At 49.8% G+C, this 24828-nt stretch overlaps 1 protein-coding gene across 7 annotated transcripts in view; it reads right to left on the reverse strand.

Annotated features, from left to right (window-relative positions):
- The window catches only part of SLC8A3 (solute carrier family 8 member A3), a 117610-nt gene extending 96551 nt beyond the window's left edge, over nucleotides 1-21059 (reverse strand). For 2 of the 7 annotated variants that reach the window (XM_069784245.1, XM_069784240.1), the window contains exon 1: nucleotides 20140-20841. The gene's annotated coding sequence lies outside the window, so the exon portion shown is untranslated. Of the gene's footprint in view, nucleotides 1-20139; nucleotides 20842-20967 lie in introns of those variants that run through there. The other 5 variants (XM_069784241.1, XM_069784243.1, XM_069784242.1 and 2 more) reach the window with 5 other exon arrangements.
- Nucleotides 21060-24828: the final 3769 nt, after the last annotated feature.

A 24828-nucleotide genomic window follows, 5' to 3' on the forward strand; every position in this document is an offset into this window, starting at 1 on the left:
AATGATGCCATGGTGCTCCCCAGCAGACAGCACTTCAACCTAGCACAAGAAAACAAATCTAAAGGCTCCTCTGTCTCACCACCCAGAGAATAAGACAAGTAAAGGAATCACTAGTAACACAAGAAGCACCTTTTAAAGTGAGTGAGCAATCTCCAAATGAAGCCCATTTGTACGACATAATTCAGTTATGAATTATGGAGTGCCTTAGTGGCCAAACCATCCCCACAGCCAGACCCTCCCAATAGGCTGCAGAGTCTCCAGAAGGGTCCTAGGGCTCCCCTAAGCTTCTGAGGCACAGGGCCTCCACATTAGGAGGTGAAGATGTCAGCCCAGAAACAGGGCAGAGGACTCGTGCTCGGCAAAGCGCCAAAGGCCATTTTTCACTAGCCTTTCCATTGTGATCTGGATGATCACGTTTTACATCAACAATCCTGCTTTTAAATGGTCACAGAAACCTACAAACCCACCACAGTTAGAAAAAGCTGTGCTTATGAACCCAGAAGATAGAGCAAAATGCAGGTACCCACCAACATTCCCTCTGCATCCCTAAGAAATTGATATATTTTCAAATATCCTCTAAAATGAAAGTAATCTCTAACCTAAAATACCGTGCAAAAACAAAGGAGCTGATCGATGCACCACGTAGATTTGGCATATCACTGCCCAGTAATGCCTTCTATTACTTGTGGACTACATCGCTGTAGGGCTTGCACCACTTAAAATTGGATTCTGAACCCTTCACATCGTCATGGATCACACTATTCTCTTTCCTTTATAACAGGCCTCTGGAAGAATTTGGTCTCAGGCTTAGCTGACAGATCACGTTTGTGAGTCCAGACACAGCCAAGTATCTCACAGGAAACATCAAACTTAATAGCGGCATTATCTACAGCACTTGGAAGGTTCAAGAGCCTTAACTCCCACAACTTTCATTGAGGTTTGTACTGCCAAATCAGTAGGGCTGGGATTCATTTCCCCTCCTGTAACTATCTAAATCTTGGGCAGTAAGTCAAATGAAGTCACTTAGGCTCCCTTTGTAGTCAGGGGAAAGAAGCAGTCGCTCTCAGGGGACGATCCTTCCTGTCCCACCCTGTTCTGACCCAAAAGATGTATTTAAGACCCACATCTCCAGACAGGATTTTGTCCCTTCCCATCTCTCTCTGTGGTCTCGAGGGGGTGCCCAGTCAGTCAGTTTGGAGCAGATGCCTAACCTTCAGATGGCAGCAAAGAGATTAACTGGCCCCCGACCACTTGAGGAGGTCCCTCCCTTCTCCCTTGCACTGTAAATATTCCAGGAAACATTTTAATGTTATCAGCATTAACAAATGCATCTCGAATGGCTATTTTATCACCATGTTGTGTCGCTCGCCGCTCTCCAAAAGCGGGTGCAATCTTCCCGGTATCAACAAAAATGTTTTCACTTTCAGATAAAAATCTATAAAGACAAGCAAAACAGGAAGGAAAGCGTGAACAAGGACTGCAAATGAACAAAACCGCTCCTGACAAAGCACAGCAGAGGGGAGAGAATTGATTATGCAGTATCAGGATCACAAATCCATATCTGACACCCCTGATATGAAAAAACAATACACTTCTTCATGCTACCTGGACTAATTCAGAAAAGCGAGATTCTCCCGCGTTAGCCTACTCACCTTCCCTCTCCCATGCCTACTTATCTGCCTGACGACCCTAGCCCCGGTGCCTGACCGAGCCCCGGGGATCAGAGGGACCTCAGCCCGAGGGAGGGCCGTTAGCCAGCCCCAGCCCTGAAGTCTCATTAAAACACCTCACCGCCTGCATAGCTCAGGGTCGCAGGCAGGAGTATACCCAGCACATACAACTTGGGGTCAGTTTGACGCTCCCGTTTTGTCTTCCCTCCCGCTCCGCACGGTATTTTACCAGATTTCTGGCTGCAGGGTGTTGGGAAATCCCCAAGGAAGGGCCACTGAACACATGCAGAGTGGCTATGAGCAGCAAGCCCAAGATCTCTGGGCCGCAAGATAGATGTGTGCACATGCACAGTAAGATGACACGTTCCAGGTGCCTCTGACTCAAGGTGCACACAGAGACCAACTGCATAAGCACAGCAGCTCCAAAAACACCCCGGGCACATCAGATCATCCTTTTACGTACTGCAATTGCTGGCAGGTATCCACCAACCTCTTGACACTTCAGCTCCCAGCTCCTACTTTAACTGTACAGCAGCCAGTAGGTGCTGTGTCTTCCAAGATCAGCCATGTAGAAACGGCTGACAGAAAGACAGGAGTAATTTCAAAAACATCTACGTGACTCAAGCACCTAAATTTGGTTTCAAAAATGACTTAGAAGTCTAAGTATCACTTAATTCAGAGCCTTGTCTAGGAATAGTACAATGACTGAACTGCGCTCTGAAATAAATCACTGCTACCACCAACCTCCCTCCCTGTGGGACAACCGCCTTCTGTAATTAACACTATCTGTCTACCTTCTGTAATGCCATGATGGTTTCTATAGCTAGCGATTCCTCAACATGCTCCAGGACCTTGCCAGTCCTTCTTGAATTTTTAATTTCATTTTAAGCAGAGAGTAATTTTACTATTATTCCCCAAACTAACCGTACATTATTTCAGAAACAACCTCTACCAGGGTAGCCTCTGTTTAAGTGTTAGGACCTCCAAACTCAGGCTATGGGTTGTGGACTAAAATCTCAGAATTCGGGAATACTTTTCTTCACTGGTTTTCACTTGCTTTGACAAACATTTTAACGTTAAGTGGAGGTCACAGTCATTTTCTAAAATGATACAATAATGACCCGATCCTGCAATTCTTTGACACTGATAAAACTCCCCAGTGGGATCAACAGGAACTTTGCCCACAGACACACTGTCTAATAAGATCTTAATATGTGCTCATTAACATGAAAAGCATTAACCGAACCAATCTGAAAAACACAGTGAAGCATTCTTACTGTCATCCTCCCCTTGGGAACTGGTGCAAAAGTGCTTTACAACATAGAATAAAACTATTAAATTTTAAAACCGCTGTTAATAAAACATTGAGGTAACAGTTTTAACATTCAGATGATAGAGGACAGAAGAGTTAAAACTCACTCTGTAGCTCTAGGTCAGCAAGGTTGGTTATACAAGGTGCAGGTTTTCCCTCAGATATGTCTACTAAACTCAGTCCAGAAATCACTGGAGGGGATCTACGTAGCCCTGGCCCGCCCAGCGTGAAGTAGACATGTCCCCTACCCCTCCTCTAAGCAGCAGCATGGATCTCAGCAGGGCTACCCGTGACAAGAGCCACCCTTCGGAGCAAGTCCTGCCCCGAGGACCGAGCCTCCAGGCAGGCTTGCAGCACAGCCCTGAGTCACTGCTAGTCACCCAGGAGGCATCGCCGTGTCACTCCTCCGACGCCAGTGGGACAAAACACATCCACATCTGGCGCAGAAAGGTGTCATTCCAGCAGCGGCACTGCCCTGGCCCTGCGGGATGCAAGCAACAGGAGGCTGCAGCAACAGTGGGAAGTCAGCTGGTGTAGGGTGATCTCTGGCTTTATACCATGACGATCATCATTTCTGCTACCTCTTTGCTATGAGACACCATTTTATCCCACAGGTCTCTGTCCCACTATCGCTGTCACATTGAATACAGGCAAATAAGGGCATTGGTAGCAAGGGGAGCACATAGCGTCCCCTATCTGGTAGGATAAGTTCAAGGATAAGTTCAAAGCATTCAATCAATGCAAAAGAGAGACAAAACGCTGCAGGCATCACTGCACCAGAATGAGCTAGCATTCAATAGCAAGGCTCTGGGAAGACGTGTAACAGTTATTTTAGCAGGGGGAACTCCTTATTCTACAAGAGTTGACAATGGCCATGTGATCCATAAATCCATAAATAGAACCCATAAATAAAAAGATCAGTTCTTGAAATGCTTCTGGAGACAGTCCAGAAAGAAGCAAGGACCATGCTTGTCACAATTAAGCCTGCAACAGAAGATGATTTTTAGGCAACTACCAAGCTCCTTACATCTTTTATAATAGCTGAGTTTCAGAAGACTGATGGTTTGTCTGCTGTGGACCTACAGCGAGGTAGAAAGCTGGGAGGGCTATACTGATCCCGTATCATTTAGCTTTTTGTATACAGCTGCTTACATGACTCTAAAGGCATGAGGAAGCATTCACGACAAGAAATCAAACATAACACAGTGATGGCTGCTAACACGTAACCTCCACATACCAAGTTCCCAAGATCACTGCTCATTAAATACAAAACCAAAGGCAAACCTCTAAGTCCCTCTTAATTTCTTATTTAGGCAAAATTCCCCTTAAAGCCTTTGGATTTGACCTGCAAATAAGATTAAGTCGTCTGGCACCTCCCTCTCCTTCCCCTCTCCCTCCCACCCCCCAAATAAATCAGACCCACGAGTACATCTGTGACCATATATTCTCTCTCCCCCAACTCTAGACTAGCCAGGAAAGGCTGCTGATTAGATCTGAGCATGGGGCGAGCCCCCTTCAGGCGTGGGCGCTGCACGGGGGCCAGACAGAGACATCTCAAGATCAAGGGTTTTGTCTACTTGACAAGCATCCGTCCCAGAACAGAGCAGATAGATCCTGCACTGCTATTAGTGTCATCTTATAGCCCCGCTCCAAAGCTGGAGGAGACAGAAACAAGGTTCAGCTTAATAACAGGGCCTCCCATTCCTCAGCTCCAAAGCACATAAAAGCTTTTTGATTGAGCACATGGGTTTTTTGATAACCATCAGCAAAAATTGAAATTAGAGCCTTTCTGCAAAAGAACACAAATAACTGAGTTTCCACAGAAGAGATATTATACCTAATTCACACTCCTCCCTCCCCCCCCAATAGAAGCATAACAAAATGTTTAATACAAAACAAAGCATATTTTTCAATCGTCTCCATTCAAACGCTACTGACCCCTTTGCTCATGGCGACAAGAGTAGTACCCAGAGTGTAAGTTAAGATTTACCTGCAAGCCAAAAGCCAGAGCAGTGTAATTAGATTCATTTTGTCAGACAAATGCAAATTTCCAAACACAGACCAGGCCTTAAACCATCACGCTGATGGCACGTGGCTATCTGATACAAGCACAACCAAGGACCCCAAGCTGACTTTACACAGGTCGTTGCACAGCAATAGGTAGTTTAGCTCCCTACTACCACACCAGCTTGGTTTTACAAGGAAAAAAGCACCATAACTCATGCTTTTGCCATGATATATTCCCGCAGTTTGGCTCTATGGAAAAGTTATGGCAGGGAGCCGTAGGTGCTTGTTGCTTTGCACTTCACAGTAAACATGCCAAAACCCAGAATTAGCTGCCTACAGAATAACTCCCTTGGTGTTTGTCAAAAGCAGCCTTTTTCTTCTCTCAAGATCATGCAAAAAAACACCATAAAAAAACCCAGCTCTCGTAGCAAGTCTTTTAATATTTACAAGCTGGTGTCTCTACTGATTTGAGCAGTTTCTATCATTCTAGCATGGTAGATGGGTGTTAATTGACATAACAACTCAAGTCTACTATTCCTTACAAAAACTCTTCAGTGATGGGATCCAGTTACATTCGGTGATCCCACCAGCTGACCCAAACGGAGCACAAGTCTGTGCACAGCTAAGAGCAACCTCCAAGCACTCAACTTGCCCCAGGGAACTGGTCCATGATGATTTTTCTGTATTTTAGTATCCGTGATGCTCCTGGAGAAGCAGTGCCATAAATAGCTAACCCATAAAGATGCCCGTACTTAATTGTCCCCTTCCAATACTGCACCGGCTGCACTTGACTGGCCGGGCATTTTATTTCCTTGCTTTCGCCCCAGCTGAAAAATATCTGTACAGGATAGATGGATATATAAGGATATAGGAGCTGCGGTTTACACTCTGTGCACAGACACATAAAGGAAGAGGTGGCAGACACTGAAGGAAACCCTACAGTGGGCGGCCACAGCCACGCTCTAAGAGCCATCCTTATTTATGGTGCGGGCTAGCACAGACTCCTTGGGAGCCACGGTGCGCTTGCTCCTCCACTCCACATACACAACACTATGTCTGAGATTCCTCAGGCTAAGGGACAGCAAGCATTACCCTTTTCATTTTTTTTTTTCCCCCAGAACTGTAGCCTTTTTTACTTTCAGAAAACAAAACCTGGTATTTAGGCTGACATATAGATTAGTAGTGGCCATCCTCCTGCTTAAAAAGCAGTACTATCTGCTCTGATATAGATGAGGTTTTCTTCTTTTCATGAATATTACACAATTTCACTGTTGTTTTTCCGGGACTTCCAAGAAGCCAGTTCACACAGGAGATAGCAGGGACCTCCGGAGGTCATCTAGTCCGACACCTCTGCTCAAGCAGGGCCACCTACAGCCAATTGCCCAGGACCACGTCCCGTTGGCTTTTGAATATCCGGAGGATATTCAAGGACGAAGGATGGAGTCTCCACAACCTCTCTGGGCAACCTGTGCCAGTGCTCAGTCTCCCTCACAGTAAAAAAGTAAAAAGCGCAGGTACAGAGTCCAGGCCTCCTCACCACGACCACATCCCGTGTTAGTGCATGGGAAGCCAGAACAAACCCACCCTGTGTACAAACTGCACGGGGAGCTCACTGTAGTGCTTCGGTGGCAACTGCATGTATATTTGGCAAAAAGTCACCGTTGTGACCTTTTGGAAGTTGCTGGGAAGCCTCCATTGCACATTTAGAGGCAGATCTTCAAACATCAGTCGTTTTATTGCATTTAGAGGTATTTCTAAACACAATTCAAGCCTTGAGGTGCTTGAATACCGGTGCACATCTGAACACACCATTCTTCGCAGTCTGAACGGCCCCAAATTGAGAGGGCAGGTACTTTCAAGTGCATTCTTCAGGCCCTTGATTTTATGCCTATGATGTGAAAGGCCCAGAGAAGAGGCTGAAAGTCCTTCCTTTGAGGTTTAGGAGGCTGAGGGAACTAAAGAAGTGGAGTTACAGGGTCACGCGCTTGGTGACTCTCTGCCTCTTCCACGGACCGCGGCTGATGGAGACAACCTGGAGCGGCCACCCGACAACACGTGGGGTTGCAACAGGCACCGACTCCTCCGCTGCAGCCTTCAAGGCACTGTTTTTCATCACTCTCTGTCTCGCTGGGTTATAAAGAGCAGCAAAGACCATTTGGGGAGCGGGGGGGTTAGGGAAAAAAAATTATTCCAGCGGTGTGAGGAAAACGTCTTGTCAGTAAAAGACATTTTATGTACTGCCCCTGGCAGCACACAGGGTGTGTTATTTACTGCTCCCGCTTCACGGACATATTATACTGCTGGTTCAGGTGCCACCATCAGAGTGCAACTTATCACCTAGTGACTCACAGCATCCTAGAGGAAAGATGACAGCGGCAACTTGTGACATTTCTTTAGCACTCTGGTGACAGATCTGCAACAGCTACAATTAAAGACCCTAGGATTTGTTGTCAACAGTGCATTTGTGCTGCAGAGCCCGTAGTTATTTGTACATAGAGGTGGGTTAAGTGGTAAATAAGAGAGGAAAAGCTGCTGTTGTCATATCTCACCCTCTTTAGGTCCAGAATTAGTTAAGAAAAATGTAAGTTTTCTGGCAGAAAACACTCATTTGAGGCAAACAAAACAAACCATGTGATGTGCCGGATTTGATGCAACAAGTAGCCAGGCAAGGAGCCCTTCCCTGGCTGCCTAATGGGCTCCTGGTACAGCCATCAGCCAGCCACGCTGGATGCTAAACCCAGCAGCTGGGGCACGCACTGCTCGATCTGCCAGAATGGGCCTGTTTCTTTCTTTACTTCTCCTCCAAGGAAAAATAAAAAGAAATTTTCTGATTTTTTTTTGTTGTTGTTCAAGTACAGCAAACAATATGTTTTTACCAAAAATGCCACATCACACACAACAGAAGTTATAAGCCCTCCACAAGTCTATTCAGAACGGCTCATTCCTGACTCAGTGAGAAAGAAAATATTAAAAAAGTGAATGGAGGCAGAAGCAGCACAAACAGGGCAGTGGGAGACTGGGCAGAAAACAGGGAGGGGAGAGGAGAAGGAGAAGGCTTCACTTCAGAAATCATCTTTACCACTGCAGGGAAGAACAAGCGGTTGTCATTTGTCATGTTCGACTGAAGACTTATACGCTCCTGCGTGCGACTGGCACAGAAACGGGGTAGATAGGAAAGGCTCTCGCTTAGCCCAATTAGCACAGGTTTCACTAATTTCAGAATTAGTTAGACCAGAGCCAGAAGAGTTGTCTGGTCCATGCCTCAGGGGCCGTCGCTGCATTATTCCCATTGTGAACATTACTTCCTAGTACTTTGTCCAGACCAGTTTTAAATTACCCAAGTGATGGCATTTCCGCAATTTCCCATAGAGACTCTGCCATGATGTAATTTATCTCAGAGGTTTTAGCCGTCTTCCTTATATTTAGGATGAAATTAAGAAAATTTATGCTGCTAGTTCTCATTATCCTGTCCTTGGAGCACTCTCAACCATTCTCCTCCCTGCCTGAGATTTACATGCTTCAGATACTTGTAAATAGCTGCTCTCCTCTGCAGTTATTCTTTGGCCAAAGCCCACAAATTTATTTTAATCTTTATAAATTAGCCCAAGCTGCCCTTTAATCATTTATCTTCATCTCTTCTCGGTTCTCCATCTTCGAGGCGGTCAGAAGCAGCCGGGTGGCTGGGAGAGCCGTACCTCAGTACCTGCTCCCACCGACGCCGGCGGCAGATCTGCTCTTGCGAGCCTGGGCAGTGAGGTCTCGCCCCTCAGCTCTGCTGTACAGCAGGTTTTCATCAGGTACTGGGCTGTTACAAAGATTAAATCGAGGTTGATACAGAGAAGCTCACTGTGTTGCTCACTTTCGAAGGTCTCTGCCCGTGCGCTGTGTCCCCGCCGTGGTGGGGCTTGCGCGAGGAGCGCTGTGCTGACTTGCAGGTGTGGAAATAAAGCAGAGATTTTCAGAGTTTCAACCAGAAAGTCAGGGTCTCCAGCTGAGAGGAGGGAAATACACTGTAACGCGCTCACTGCTGCTGCAGATCTGAGCACAGCAGGTGGCATGAAAAATGCACTGAGCTATGGGTTATCCTCAAAATACCTCCCACTTCACTTGGAAGGTGCCAAAACCTGTACATTCCCCCATTTGAATACAGTTATCAAATAAGATTTCACACAGCACCCTCACACTTTACTGACACATATCCCCACGTATCTCTTATTGACGATTTAGGTATCTTAATCCTTCAGTGAAAGCTGCTAATTCTGCAACTGCTTTAAAAAAATAAACCCTCACATCTACATGATTAATTCATTCTTCATAAGTCCAGGCTGTTTATTGCTCTTTGTTCATTTATGCGCTAGCTGTTTACAGATTCTCTCTTAATATTAGCTCTGTTGTTTGCTAGAGACTCAAGTCATATTTACCATATGGTAATTGCAGAGATGACATGGACAACAAACAGTGGAAGCTGAGCTGCTACGGCAATTACAGTAAGTGGCAGCAGTCTCCAGGCTATCTGCTGCCCCACCTTCATTTCTTCTCTCCCCTCCCTCCCACGGCTTTCCTTGTGGGCTGCATAAAGCCGTATGCCACTCTGATCTCTATAGCAAAGACAGGCAGAGATTTGTTCTTCAGTATGGCATTACCAGACAGGATTATTCACCTTTTTCCTTTCACTCTGTGTTTCAACTGCAGGTCTGCCCTCCTGGCTGGCTGCGCCACTCTGTCCGGTCAAGGGTAGGTAATCTGAAATATCACCTGGAGACAGTCACCCTCAGTACCCACATTTGCTCTCTCACTGTTAAAACAGCACTAACTTCCTCCTCTGCCCCATCTGTGGTCTCAATCTGTCTCAGATATTTCGCCGAAGGAGTCGCAAAGGACCGGATTTCACAGGGTAGTTAGAAGCTTAATGGAGCAGCTCTTCAACCCCCTTGGATACCTTGACCCCATTGAAATGACAGATTTTCCACTGGACACCTAAACATGATTTAAAATTCCTGCAGAAAACCAAACACATGACTACATGAGGCCACTGCTGTCTTCTCCAAAGACAGACATGAGGTTTATTTCTTGGTTCCTCCCAAGAGCGCTGGGCAGGTCCCACACCCAAAAAGCACAGGGCTAAGACAGGTAAATAAGTGACTTGATCCTTCAAGGAGATTCAAAAAATCAAGCTTACCTATACATGTATGCCAACTTGCGAGCGATGCATACAACAAAGTACCTTGTCTGAAAAGGATGAGGCTCCTCCCTTGCCAGTTCTAACACGCCTGCAATGATACCCTCCTAATTCCCAGCAGTTAGCAAGTCTTAACTTAGACACTATGAGGAACATTTGAAAACTGGATGCAGGGCATCATGTATCAGAAGAATTTCCTGGCAAAGTACATAATAATCATGCTGTTGTTTATCTCCAAACTGGAAGAAATAGCATTTTCACTGTATTCGGAGCACTACTTACACCAGCTTCCCTCTCTTGACCCTCCCTTCCAAAAGACTCCTTTCACACAAAGTCATCTTAAAAATGAGGACTATCTTTCCAGCCCAGTCAACCTGCATACCCTCAGCTGAAGGCTGGCAAGAGAGGAAAGAGAGAGGGTCCTAAGGACCAGATTTTCTCTGGCGTAAATCAGCATAGGTCCAATGAGCCCAAGCCAGCAGGGCCGGCTTATTCTACTGGAAGAGCTGCCTGAGGAGCTTTGGCAACATTTCACGTACCATAAACCTCCAAAAGGAAAGCTTCATCTATTTCCCCTTTGCAACTCATGTCACACGCATAGGCTGGAGGGCATCTTCCTGCTTCCCCCATACCAACTGTATTCCTGTCCATCCCACCCTGGTTCCTCCCTCCTCCCAACGCTCCGTGCTGGCCCCGGCTTTGCTACAACTAGTCCTGCCAACAGGAGCAGCTGAGTCATGGGAGATGACCATATCAGCCAAATGCACTGAAACAAGACAAGGGAAGGAGAAAATCCTCCTTCCCCCCACAATCCCAGACCTCAGCAAACAAGGCCTGGAGTCTCTCTTCTCCACCATGTGCCCAGTGTCACCTTGGATCAGCACCCTGAAGTGCCTCATCCTGGAGGTACAATGACAGGAGTCACTGGCTTAATGTAGGTGCTTGGATAACATGCTCATCCCAAGCAGCCACCCACTGTAGGGTCTACTTAAGCCACCGAGGCAAAGAGAGAGGACAGCCTCTATCCTGCCACTGAGGGGCACAGCCTCCATGATGGATGCTAGTAGTCCCGCATCTCCATCAGTTTTACTGAGGAGCTCGAGTCCCCTTCAGGCACTGCAGAAATTATCATCCCATCCATTTCTGCAAAGAGAAGATTAAAACTGAGATGTGCGCTACTTGCTTTGAAGTCCAAATCTCTCCTAAGACAAAGCTAAGGCAAGAAAATTGCAGGGTCCCTCTCTTGCTGGGAGTTTCAGTGGAGGGCTGACTTGAGCAGCAGCTAAGGCAGGAATGAACGGCCTCATTTCAAACCCTTACTCCACTCTCAGCCCCTACCCCCTGCTGCTCCCTCAGCCCAGAAAGCCTCTCCCGCCCAGCCGCACTTCTGCAGCGGTGCCCTGGACCCAGCTCTTCCTGCCCTCGCTGACGACAGTAACTCCTGTCATCTGGGAAACCTGTCACAAGTGAGGGAAAACGCTTCGCCCAGAATGGGAGCAACAGTCCCCAAACACCAGCAGGTGAGGAGCAGCGGGACAGGGAGAGCACTGCCCCGGGCAGAGCCACCATTACTATTTCCTTCAGGTCAGTGACACAAACGGGTAAAAGAACAAGCACAAAAGCTCTTTCACAAAAGGTTGGTTGCTTTTAAAGACAGGCAAAGCCTTGAAATGAATCCATTTTGCTGTGGGAGCTCCATGAGCAGACAAATGAATAAAAATGGGTTTTCAATGAATTCGAGCCCTGTATCCCAACAACCCTCCCCTCTGCAGCAATCCTTCCTCTGCCCATTCTCCGGGCCCTCTGCTCTCCCCGCAGACATGCACACCAACACTTCTGTGCCCTTCCCCTGACCATTCCTCCACACAGCACCCCACGGTCCTTCCCATGGCCAGCTTCCAGCCGAGCAAGAGGCAGCACATTCTGCAGCCCCTTCTGAGCCCCCTGTGCTGGCCAGCTGGTCAGCAAGCCCCCAGCACCACTGGTACGCCTTTCACGAAGTGCGTAAGAATGTGACATCTGAGAAACCACCTCCCTTTTGTCCAAGGTGATTGCAGCCAGCCCACCGTGCCTGGTAGCTGTTGGCTCCCACACAGATACTTGCGAATTATGACCGTGCCACCTTTTCATGCTCTCTTTGTAGGTAGCTGAGGTTTCTGGAATCCTGCACAACCAAGCACAACTCCCACGTTCCCTCCCTCAGCCTTCTCTGGGAAATCAGCTTTGGTCAGAGGGACAGAGCTGGTCAACCAGGCCAAAAGAAGCTCGAGGCTAACATCAACAGAAAGCTCCCAGACTCAGGGTATTTTATCTAGTGAGCACTGGAAACTCTTTAAATTCTAGGCTGTGCATTTGTGCAATCTGTGGAACTCAATGCCATAAGCAATGAATTAAGATAAGTACTGGAAGACTCAAAGGAAGAATAGATGTGCATGGAAACACTCAAGATATCCATAGATTCATCAGCCAGGATGCATCCCTCCTCTTGCTCCAGAGTATATTTCAGCCGTTACCAGTTTTTGTGAAACTCGCTAATGGGCATGTACAGTGGTCCAGACTGGGCCAACCTCTTGCTTTGTCCCAGCAGCCAAGCCCATATGGACCTGAGAGACAGGCAGAAAGCCACACACAGAGGATAAATGGGGGGTTGAACATGTGAGGGATGCTGTTAGAAGACTGGGAAACTGGAAGGCATGGAGCTGTTAAGGGAAGTGGGGAGTTGGGGCAGTTACTGGAGAATCGTGAAGAAATCTATATATTTAAAAAGGAAAAGCAGAGGAGGAAAAAGGCCAGAGCTGGGGGAAGGAGGAATGGTCGTGACTCACTGGGATGCATGAAGCAGCAAGGAGATGGATCTAGGCAGGCAACAGGCAAGCTGGCATTTTTGGGGGAGTGACGTAGGTGCACCAAGTGCAGCTGAGCATCTTTTTACCTTCAGTCTCCTGGTGCGATTCCCCAGAGGGGAGGCAGCTCTGCCGTGCTCTGAAGGTTAAGCTGTGCCTTCCGCCTGGCACAAGAGCACAGTGCAGCCAATGGGTAAAACTGCCTACCTACTTAAAAGCAAACCCCAACACTGCCAGGAGGGACAGGCTTTATTTTTAGCTGGGACACCAGCAGGGTCACTGCTGGTGCTGCATTTCCCCATGGAAGCCAGGGTTTCGTGAAGTGTGCTGTGCGCGCAGGGTCACTGCAGGGGAAACATCTGTCAGGTCAGCTTTGGGGAGATGGATTATTTAAGTTAGAGAAAAGGAAACATTTACTAGAGGAAGTGAACCTGAAACTACTCTGGAAGGTTAAAATGGAAGGAAAAAATGAGAGACACCTTGAGAGTCAGAGCAGGTGGTAATTTATATGAGGGCAATGTCTAGTGCCCCCATCTCCAAGATGCTCAGACAGGAGAATACCCCATCACATCCAACTCCAGCAGCATCCCCTCTGCTTGCCTCCTACAACAGAAGCTTTGAAAGGCTCGTTCTTGTCTGGGGGCTGCCAAAACAACGGCAGCAGCATGTCACTATCCCTCCCCGGGATCGTTCGCAAAGGAAAAGCACGCACAGAGAGACCCGCCTCGCCTTGCACCTTGAAGACAACACTACCGAGACCTCCACCTCACTCCGGTCCTCAGGTCCTCACACAGGGGTGCCCAGTTAGCGCCGAGGCAGGCATACTGCCCCAGGACTCACATACTGGCTAAGCGCAGCACCCTTGGCGAGCACCGGGCAGCAGCACAAACTTAGCCCGCTGCGGCCTCGTGCGGACAAGGAGTCAGGTCCTTCCCTGCTCGTGGGTTTCGTGGGTGCAAACCTAATAAAACAGTTGGCGCCGCTCCCACTTGCACTGCCAGGGAATGCAGTCTGGAGGCTTCAACATGGAGAGATTGTTGTTGATGAAGTGCTGAGTGCTAGTGTGAAGCTTTCAAGGGACTTGAAAGAATTGAGAGCAGAGGGGAAGTTCTCATTTTATTCTCCTCTTGAAGAACCTGAGTCCCTTTGGCATGTTGCGTTTGAGAAATAGCTTGGCCTAGACTCTCTGTTTGATTTTCTTTTTTAATCGGGATCAAGCCCTGTGCATGTTCTTGGGAAGATTTTATATTAAAAATTATTTTTTCTATTTTATTTTTTTTTTGCTGATTCTTGTGCCTCTTAATAGCTTAAGAAGTGCTTTGCAGACCCCATCACCCTTAGGTTCTTTGTAGCTAAGTTGCATTCAGGACCAGGGTCTCATCAAGAGCAGACTCGAAGGCTGAACCAACTCCAAGCCTTAACTGCTGCAGGCAATTCAGGCAGCAGCGTTACAGGTGGAAGCAGGGCTTCTTAAGCCAACCCAAACCTCTGGTCGTTTGTTCCCGCTCTGCACTAGCCCTCCCTTTTTTTGTTGGCGTAACTGTTTGCATGGCTGTGCCGTGAATAAGGACCAGGAACCGATCTGGCTGAAAAGCAAGCTGCACCCACCGCCCGGCCACACGTGCCACACCATGCCAGCACCTTGCAGGGGGTGGGACAGGAGCAGAACAGGCAGCCAGGGTGGGAAGGCTGTAGAAACCAAGGTACAAACGACAAGCGTGGCAGGGGCATTAGCTGTATGGGCAGGGGCAGGTTTGCCTCTTGCAGCGGTGAATCCTGCAACACCTCCTGGACCATTTAACAGCCTCGTCTCGCTACACAAAGGCAGGGACACATCTCCACCTCCATTTTCCCCAACCAACATGTGTGTTCAGGGGTCACTGAGTAATCCCAACCAAAACCATGGAAGAGAATAAAGGTGCTTATTAAGGTGAACTTTAAGCTCAACATCAAGATATTACTTCCCACCAAGGAAGGTCCACCTCAAGGTGGTAAACCCAAGACATCCAGGCCTTAATGCCCCAAAACAAATTTTCCTGACAGCAAACAGTACGGAGGGCAAAAGGATGGCTTCTTCACACAGAGCGTTACTCCAAGTCCCTATCTGTCACCAGCCGGGCTGGGCCAGCAGCGCATGGCGGAGGCAGCGCTGCCTTCCCCAGTTTGGGTGTGGGGAGCTGTGGCACTGGGGCAGCAGTGGGTTTCACAGCCTGCCTGGACCCTGGTGACAGACTCTCTCCTACCACTGCTCTCACTGAGGGGAGCTAGGACACATCCAGAGTGAGCTGCAGCCTGACCACAGAGCGAGGTGCAGACATGCTCTAGCTCTCCCTGCTTTTGCCCCCTCTCTGGCCCGGGGAAGGAAACCAGCTTTCACCAGCACACAGCATAGGAACGCACTGGCAGGGCACCTTGCGGCGTCGGCACTGGAGGAGGTCCCCGTTCACTCCTGGACATGTCACCTTCAACACAACCTCAGCAGTCGGATCTATATGCCCTCTCACGGGTACGTCCCTGCATCCCTACATTTCTTTTGATTAAAACCGTATTCTGTGTTGCTGCTGGAGAGTGCTGCTGTTTACCCCGAGACAGCCTCCAAGTACCAGCTTAGGAGAGGGTAACGGTGAAAGCAGTGGCAATGCAGTCTCATATGCCTATAGTTTCTAAAACTCTTAGACACCTCCCTGGTTGCAAAACATGCCCAGCAGCATAGGATATTTAGTATTTCTGATTGCTCTTGACCTGGCTGCCTCTGCTGCTGTCCTGAGTTAGGAGGCTTAGGTAAAAAGACAGCAGAGTAGAGGAAGGCAGCAAACAGAGCAAGTCCAGTTTTGCAGCCTTGAAATAATCTGCTAGTGAATGGAAATGCTGAATAGAAACAGAAGCTTCTCCCTAAATCTGAGTGCTCTGGAAAAGCTCCCTGTTTTATTATGATGGAAAATCCTCATTGGAGTGTTTCGTTAGAAAACAAGCTATCATAAAAGAAATGTTAAGAGCCGAAAGCTCCCCTCTCTCCCATGATGTCAACTGTCAGAGACATCAACGACAGCTCAGCTGTGTGATCAAAGGCTCCAGCAAGCGGATTTAAAGACGGAATTACCAGAAAATTGAGACTTGAAGGAGCATGGGGGCATGATCATCACCTGTTTATAAATGTGTCTTATGGGGTGAACTAATTCCTTTACGATGCTGTACCGCAGGAACAACGGCACCTGGGTCTTCTCATTGCAACACTGGCAAGATGGGGTGGTGATGGTACCTTCAGAATGGCATGACACAGCCCTGCCGCCTGATGCCTTGCTATTCCTGCAAAACCCTGTGACCAGAAATGTCTACGGGGAGACTGGGGGGCCATCGTGCTGAACTTCGTGCACACACATCCATGATGGCCCTCAACCAGAGCTCGCAATGTAAAGCACTCAGGCGGAGAAAGCAGAGGGGAAGGAGGGAAGCCAGCTACTGCCTATACCCTGTTAGTCCCCCAGCAGCCCACTGAAGCTGCAGGGGACTCGAGGTGGTTCTTGGATTTCATTCTGGAGGTGAGCAGGGATAGCAAGCTCGTCTTCAGCCCCAAACCCCACAGCCCCACATCACTGAAATCAGCAAATGCTGAGCTCAGCACGACAGAAGGTGTTTTAAAGGTGCCCCAAGCACAGCTTGTGATCTCATGTATCTCTCAATGCATGAAACTCTTCAGGACAAAGACTATAATTTATTAGACATTTGTATGGCACTTCGAAACATGGGCCCCCAACCGGGCTGATGCCTTTAGGAGATACCGTTATCTAAACAGTAAATCAACAATAATATTAATCTATGTCATAATACCTAAACACAGTGGGTGATGATAGACGGAGCATCACAACTATCAATTTCCTGGCTTCAGAGATTTTTTTTCCCCTATTAAGAAGATGGTTTTGTCTGTGTAATTTAATTTCCTTCAATTTTTTTTAAATATAAAATCAGATATTACTGCCTGATTAAAAAAAAAAAAAAAAAGAAGAAATTTGGCTGGCAATCAAAGCCATCTTTTTAACTGTTGAAGCACATGAAAGGCATCTGAAACACGACAGCAACAAAGAACAAGGAACTATTTGTCAACGCCACTTGGTCATTGGGGAAGCTTAGGGGAGGAGACTGATGCTGTTTGTTTAAAACAAGCAAACAAAAACCTGACAGACAGACCATTTATCTGTATAGTGCTTCACTGGAAGATATTGGCGGAGGGAATGCATCTTAACTTGGTTTCTAATAAAAAGTGCTGACACACTCTGTTATGGCACTTCCCTGCCTTGAGGATGGAGGATGCCCATCGCAGGAAGGACCCTCCGAAGCCGAGGAATACATGTGGGATCAGGCACAAGACGGCAGCAGGTCAGCCCAGACACTCAGCAATCCCTTCGCCTGTCCAACCACCAATACCATAGCAGCTGCCATGCTCAGACCAGCCCCATCTGACTGCAGCCCCACCAGCTCCGGAGGAAGGCAGAGGAAGCAGGGAGGCTGGATTCATCCCTGGGCACCTCCTTCCTTCCTACAAGCCCGCCAAACCGAGGACCGGTGCCCTGAGTGCCCTGCGACCGCCATGCAGAACAACTGCCCGTGACTCCCAACAACCAAGTCTGCTCCGGTCGGACAGGGCAGCTCCCGCCCTCGCACCGGCCCAGCGAGAGCCTACGGAGCACGGTGCGGCGGCCACGCTCGGCATCCGGCTCCACGTGCGCTCTCCTTTTCTGGGTGCTGTGTCCAAGGCAGTGCAGAGCACGCTTCCCACGCTGCCCAGGGCAGTGGAAAGGACTGTCCCAGTTGGTGACGGCATCTGCCGTCCCAGGTGCCATCCTGCCAGGTGGCAGCTTCGCAGAGGAAGGGGGCAATCTCTCTGCAAGGGACAAGCGCCACGCGGAGTGGCCTTAGGATGGCTACGCATCCGCTTTCCCTCTCGTGCCCTGTCACCCACAGGTAGAAAAATCTCATTAACGATACAAATGAGACCCAGGGAGATGAAACGATGTGCCCAGCAGCACGCTGGAGGCGTGCCAGAGACCAGGAGCCTACCTGCATTTCCACTGCCCTCACGCAGTACCTCAGCAGGAGGATTACCACAATCGGCCATACCTTGGGCATTTGGGAAACGCTTGAACCACCCCTTTACTAGAGCAGGACTCATATTTGGCTTGGGAAACGCCCCCCCCCCCCCCCCAACTGCTGTACCGCACCTTTTACCTAGGGCTCTCTATGTATTCCCACTCCATCCTCTCCTTCCCCACCCTGGTTGATACTACACCCTTTTATTTACAATAGGGGGTAACCAACTTGACTGCCGTCACGTCGCACGCTCGCAGCAGAACTGAGGGCTCCTGGGCGGCTCTCGCTCCTCCCCAGCCAGCCCTCGGCAGGAGCTGGACGTGCTCTTTTCTAACATCGCTACTTCTGCTCGGGAAACAAGTCTTGTTGCAGTTGACCACAGAAGCCTGAACGTAAGCACCGAACGCGGCTTACTTTCTTAGCTAAACCATGATCAGGGTAAACAAACGCCTGCAAGAGCAGTGGATGGAGCAGGATGAGGGACTCCCTAGAAATGCTTGTGCCGCGGGGGAGCGATGCCTCTCCCCGCTGCACCAAACCTACAGAGCCACCTTCAAGGCCTCTGTGTCTCAGCAGTCCCCCAAAGCCTGCTCTGCTCTCCCCGGCCTCCCACCGGGCTCCCCGAGAGCATGGGCTGAGCGCTCTTGAATGGGAAGATGCTGCTGACTGTTACCTAAGTCTTCCAGCCCTGTCCTCTCCAGAAATAAAAACCAGCTAAACAAAATCACCCTTCTGCTCTATAAAGAGATGCGAGGCATTAAAGGAGCATACATACAGGCACGAGGAGGGGGGGGATGCGCATAAGGCACCCCTTCTCACCCCTGCTATTCCTCCGGGGTCTCACCTTAAATCTGAAACAGATTTTTAGGGTGAAATCCCCAGAACAAGCCCAGGAACAAACCAAGGAGGCAGGAACCCAACCATTACACTACTGCTCCACTTGGGGGGGGCAGAGGGGGAAATGGCCATAGCCTCACGTTTTAGAAGAACAGTAAAAAAAAAACAAAACCAAACCACTTGCACTGGATTCGTCTCCCACCCAGGGTGAGCGATCCTTTAGACACAGGTGAAACAAATAAAGCCCTGAAGCAGGGCTGGGAGGGAGGAAGACCACGAAATTACCCAACATTTAGGTCAGCTCGTATGCGTGTGTGTGTGTGTGTGTGCGTGTATCGCTTCTCTCCCTCTGCCAGTCGGGGGCTGCGGGGGCTCCGCAAGCGGCCCCGTGCCCTATTTAGGGCAGCGCCTGGCGCAGCAGCTATATTTGACACCGGGGGTAAACAAGCCGGCCCCGGCGGACGGAGCGCGACAGCTGCCCGGGACCGCGGCCCCGGCGCCCCCGGCGCCCCCGCCCCGCGGCCGGGGCTGGCCCGGCCCGGCCTCCCCCCGGCGGAAAAAAAAAAAAAAAAAAAATTAAAAAAAAAAAAAAAGAAAATTAAAAAAAAAAAAGGGGGAAATTTATAGCACTGCATGAGAGCCGCTTCCCCCGCCCGGCAGCCCCGGCCACAGCCGCCCCCCCGCCCCGGGCTCCCCGGCATCCCTGCGGGCCGCGCCGCACCGAGCCGAGCCGGGGCACCCCCGCCCGGCGGCGGGAGGGATCCCGGTGCCGCGGGCTCGGGCTGCTCCCTGCCGCGCCCGCCCCGCCGGAGCCCGGCGGCTCCCAGCGCCGCTTCGCTCCCTCCCTTCCCTCCGCCAGGCCCCGGCCCCGCAGCGCCCGGCCCGGCCCGTCGCCCCCGCCATCCCGCAGCGCCCGCTCCGCGCCGTATGCAAAGCCCTCCCCCCGCAGCACACACACACACACAGACACACGGGAGCCGCCGCGGCTCCGGGAAAACGGCACGAACGAAGCGAGCTCCGGGCGCCTGGGCACCCTTAAATCCCCTTCCCTCCCCCGCCGGGCCGGCAGACGAGCCTGCCCAGAGCCCCCCCCCCGGCCCCCCCCGGCCATTCGCATGCGAGGCGTGAAGCCCCGCTCGGTAGCAGGAAACTTAACCGCCAGCCTTGCGTCTCCTACGGAGCAGGGGGTAGCACCCTCTTACTTACCCCTTCTGGTGGCTTTCCTGACTTTTTTTTTTGGGGGGGGGGGGGTGCTCCGCTGGCTCCCCAGTACAAATCCTTCCGGTTCCTAACGGGAGCTCATGGCATCTCCCGGTGATTCACCGACGGTGTGTGCGGGTACGGGGGGGGTCGCCTTTGCATGTCAGTCCAAGTTGCCTGGCTCGCTCCGAAACCTGTGCTCTCTTTTGCAGCTGTCAGGGTGAGCGGGGAGGTGCATCTGGAAAAGGGGGTGGGGGTGGAGGTAAAATGTTGATAAATCCACCAGCCTTGATCTTCAGCTCCGTGCGGCGGAGTTCGGGGAGGGAAGGGAGATCTGGCCGAGGGGGGGGAGGCCGGAGGCGAACGGGGGTCGAGGGGGGGGGGGGGAGGAAACGGGTTGTACCCCAGGTTGCCACTGAATCTGCCGGGCTTCCCCCGCTCCCGCTCTCACACCGTCGGGGTTCGGTCCAGGCTTCCCAGCATCACGGCGCACGGCGAAGCGCTGAGCCCGATTTCTGGGAGCCGGCGAGGTTTGCACAACTGCAGCGAGAAGCCAAATCAAAAAGCCAATCTGCGAGCCTCCAAACTCCACGTCACCCTATCAGCTGGGAGCGAGAGCTGCAACAGAATTACAAGCCATGCATATTTATTTCTCTGAATCCAGGGGGGGATTTTCAGATCGTTTAAAGCAAAGCACGGCGAAGCCAGAGCAAACCCTTTCCAAAACAAATAAAGGCAGAGCATGTCTCGCATGTAACATGCGCGCACACGCACACGCACGCACGATCTCTGCGAGACCTCCACGGGTACGTATAGATAGAGACATACACTCACCCAGCGGCGATCGCTCCCGTACCCTCCGCGTATGTTGACTTGACTTTGTGTATTTCAAGCGAGGGAGGGGAAGAACACCGTAGTTGAGCCTCAGAGCAGAAGATACTGATTGCATATCTGAAATTTAAAGCATCTGCCAAACACTTCTGAGAGATTAAATATAGGCAATGTAATTACACAGGCAGAGCTGGCCTTGGTATCCATTTGAAGCTGCATGCTTTGGTTTGTACTTTCCGAAACCACCCAGGCATTTTGTTTAACCAAAGTCAAATAACAAGTTGTGAGACAGCAAGTCATTTTAAGGTAGAAAAATACACGTTGCCTCCGAAGTTGCTACTTGACTTTGGCAGAGGATGACTGGGGGCCGGTTTCCAGGGCCGTGGAACAGGACAGAAGCTTTATGCCTTGCACTAGGCACATCACGATGTTTGCACGCAGGTTTGTCTCCCCTTGTGATCCCCTCTGTTTTCGCCACAGCAGTTATGGGCAGACATGTGCCTCCAGGAGATTCACCTTCTGGCATGGCTTCTCACTCTAAAAAACCAGCAAGCCCACGCACTAGAAGGCAACGATCCCTGACACAGGGCTGTTCTGCCGAAGGATGGGCCGTTTCATCCTCCAGAAAGAAGCTGTCCCTGCTCTGTTGTCCCCAGTGACTCCCCTTACCCCAGGAGGTGATGAGGGAGCAGAAGTCTTTCTGGTGAGACCCGAGCACATGTGCAAAGTGCAAACCGTCCCTGTCAAAAGCAGCCACGCAAACTGCCGTGAGAAACCTGAGCCTACGCTGGGCAACAGCTTTTACCTCGGCCAGGCACAGGCGGGAGATGTACGAAGAGGGAAGGGGAAAGGGCAGCAAAACAGTTACCGAGAGGGCGACGCGTAAAATAGTTGCACCTACTTCATGCTGCCCAAAACAGGTAAAGCAAGCTGCAAATGGGCTGTGGTCCCCCACAGGAATGCACAGACCACCAAGTCCCTGAAAGTCAGCTGGTACATTCTGGTTACGGCTCCGTGGGGCAGCCCCTGGTCCCACACCTCAGCGCAGAAGGGATCCAGAGCCGTGGAAGAGCAGTTACCCATTTGGGTCTGGCTACTTACTGTTGTTAGAGCAGGGCATGAAAACCCAGGGACAGGGGGGCAGCTGGAGAAGGTCCTAAGGGGACCAGGTGGGCTGAATGAGTAGGAGCCGGCGGCACAGAAGAGCGCAGAACATCCCGCTGCAGGGAGCCTGGTGCTGGCCAGTGTCACCCCATCTCCAGGCGGCCACCTCCAAACCTCACACCCCTGCCAGGGGGGATGGAGCCCAAGGGTGGCAGCTCTCCAGTCTCCTCCAGCACCGAGCAAAGGAAACCGCCCCGGCCGGCACAGGGCAGCTCTCCCAACCCACGGCTCATTGTCAGGCGGTTCCAAAGAACCGCTTGTGTTTAAGACTCAGCGAGAGCAGGTCTAGAGTCGAGGAACGGTGGTACAAACCGCTCGTCAGCAGGAACAAGCCCTGGGGGCGACACACAACTTTACAGTTGACAATAACTTAAGACAGACAGAGCTCTTTATTGTACACAGATGTTTCATTTCACCTCATCTCCTCAACTCGGTACATAAAATCATGCCTAATACGTTTAAGAAATACTCCCAGGCATTTCCCTCTTTCCTTCCCTTCCATATGGGCCTGGTCTTACGTTGCTCAGCTCAGGCAGAAACTGTTCATCACGCGAGGGAGTATATGAAATTTTTTATCTTCTTAGCCTTAAAGGTGTTCTTGCAAGGTACTAACCTGGGATGAAACCCTTTATATAATAATACTATAAAAAAATAAACAAAAATAAACCCTCTTGTTTATGTTAGCTTTAGCAAATAAAATACAGGGATTTCAAACTCCTGGGCTGCTTAGAACAATCTCACTAAACAAGCCTGGATGTCAGTTTTTAATGAACACCAAGATCAACTGATGTTTCAGGTGTTACCTCACCTAAACCAAAACTACTGGAAGACTACCAAATACTAATATATTAAAGGAACACACGCTATTTCTTTCATAAAAGCTTTTCTTACTCTCTGTAAATGACAAGCATAATTAATAATCACATTGTGCAGCAACAACAAAAAAAAATAGAAAATTTGTAAAGCAAAACCCATTCCCCTCCAGACTCCTCCGTGATCACCTGAAACCGAAACCACAGGTAGGCAATGTCACTCATGAACCAGAAAGGCATCAGTTGGGTGCTTTTCCCATGAGCAATCAGGACCTGAATCCCACTCTCAGACCTGTCTCCAAGCTCTTGAGATTTGGGGTGGAACAAGAAATGCAGGCTTTGCCCTTCCTTTCCTTGTCCACCTAAGAGCAGAGAAGATTTTTCTAACTTAATCCATGGTTCCAACATCCCATGGCTTCAGTCTTCTGCTGGCAACTGTGCTGATAATAAAGATGCTGACAGCGGAACGTAGCTGACGGCAGCGCTGTCGATAAAGACAACGTGCGTAACAGGCATCGACTTGCTCTGCCAGGCCGTCATCTATCGACATAAAAAACCTGCCATGTCCTACAAGTTCCGGAAGAAACTCTGGGAGTGTGTTAGCTGCGTCCGAAAGGACCTATTCCTTCCCCTTCATCCACCAACCGTGCACTTAGCACACACGGTAAGAATTTCACACAGTTGCCATCCAAAATTTCAGATGGATATGGCCACATTACTGCTATATTATGGCAGATACCACAAGCTGCAGGTTTGTCTTCTCCTTGGAAAATTTCTAGCTGAGCAAGGCCATAGGAATTGCTTCCACCATCTTGCTGTCCTCCTCCAATCTTTCAGCCCTTGGCCCAATGACCCAAGAATAGCCACAAACACTATCTATGTTTGCCCTTTTTGCTTGAATACAAGCAGCCCGACTGCTCCTGCCCCACAGTTTGTATCTAAGGGCCTGGCACAGCCCCCTTTTCTCATTCAAGATTTGGTCTCGGTGTACCTGGGCAATGCGTCAGGTTATTTTTTCATAGTTTTGCTTTTCCTTCCTCATCAGCTTTCATCAGGTGCCTGCTCACGTTCACGTCAGAAGAGATGGGATAATATGACATTTATTAGTATGATGCATCTGCAGAGCCTTGAAATGAAATTCCAAATCTGAGAAAAAAATACTTTCGAGGGGAAAGAGGAAAGGAGCCACCATGTAGGAGGCAGCTCCAAGGCTATCCGTGATTACAGAGCAAATGAACCCAGTTTAAATGTAAAATTATGTGCTTTATTTTTTCCCCCATAAAAGCCTGCTTTGCAAACATGACTGAGGCTCTGAGAGTCAAGCTGGGCTTTACACACACATCCTCAACAGTGCACGAGATCCTATCGGACAAGGCACGAGACGCCTGGGACCAGCCCATGCTCTCTTCGTGGCACTTCTGCGACCAGTGGGCAATTCCTCCACAGGACCCAGCAAATGGGTCTCTGCCACAGATGCACAAGGAAGGATGAAGCATCGTTCACTCTTTGTGAATCCTTTGCGCACTGATCAGGAAGGAGTGAACCATGGGTTTAATCTCTCTGATCCACAGATGTGGCTGTGACAGCTGTAGGTTGTGATAAGTCCCTCCAGTCTCCGTGCAGAGCTTCCCAGGAGGTTTAGTGTGAGGTCAGGGGCCACGTTCCTCGGGTCCGGCTCAGAAGGAAGGGCAGTTCTTTGTGCGATCATCTTCACCATCACAACTGAGTGCAGAGCAATGTAGAGACAAGCCCATGTGTAGGTGATTGATACCACGAACATGTCCCGGTCTGGGCTTGCCAAGGGTATTCTGTGTAAGTGAACGTGGACCTAAAGGAACTTAACACAGCATTCAGACACCATGTACAACCCCCCCGCCCCCCCAAATAA

Source organism: Haliaeetus albicilla, chromosome 5, assembly GCF_947461875.1.
Source record: "Haliaeetus albicilla chromosome 5, bHalAlb1.1, whole genome shotgun sequence".
Lineage (NCBI taxonomy): Eukaryota > Metazoa > Chordata > Aves > Accipitriformes > Accipitridae > Haliaeetus > Haliaeetus albicilla.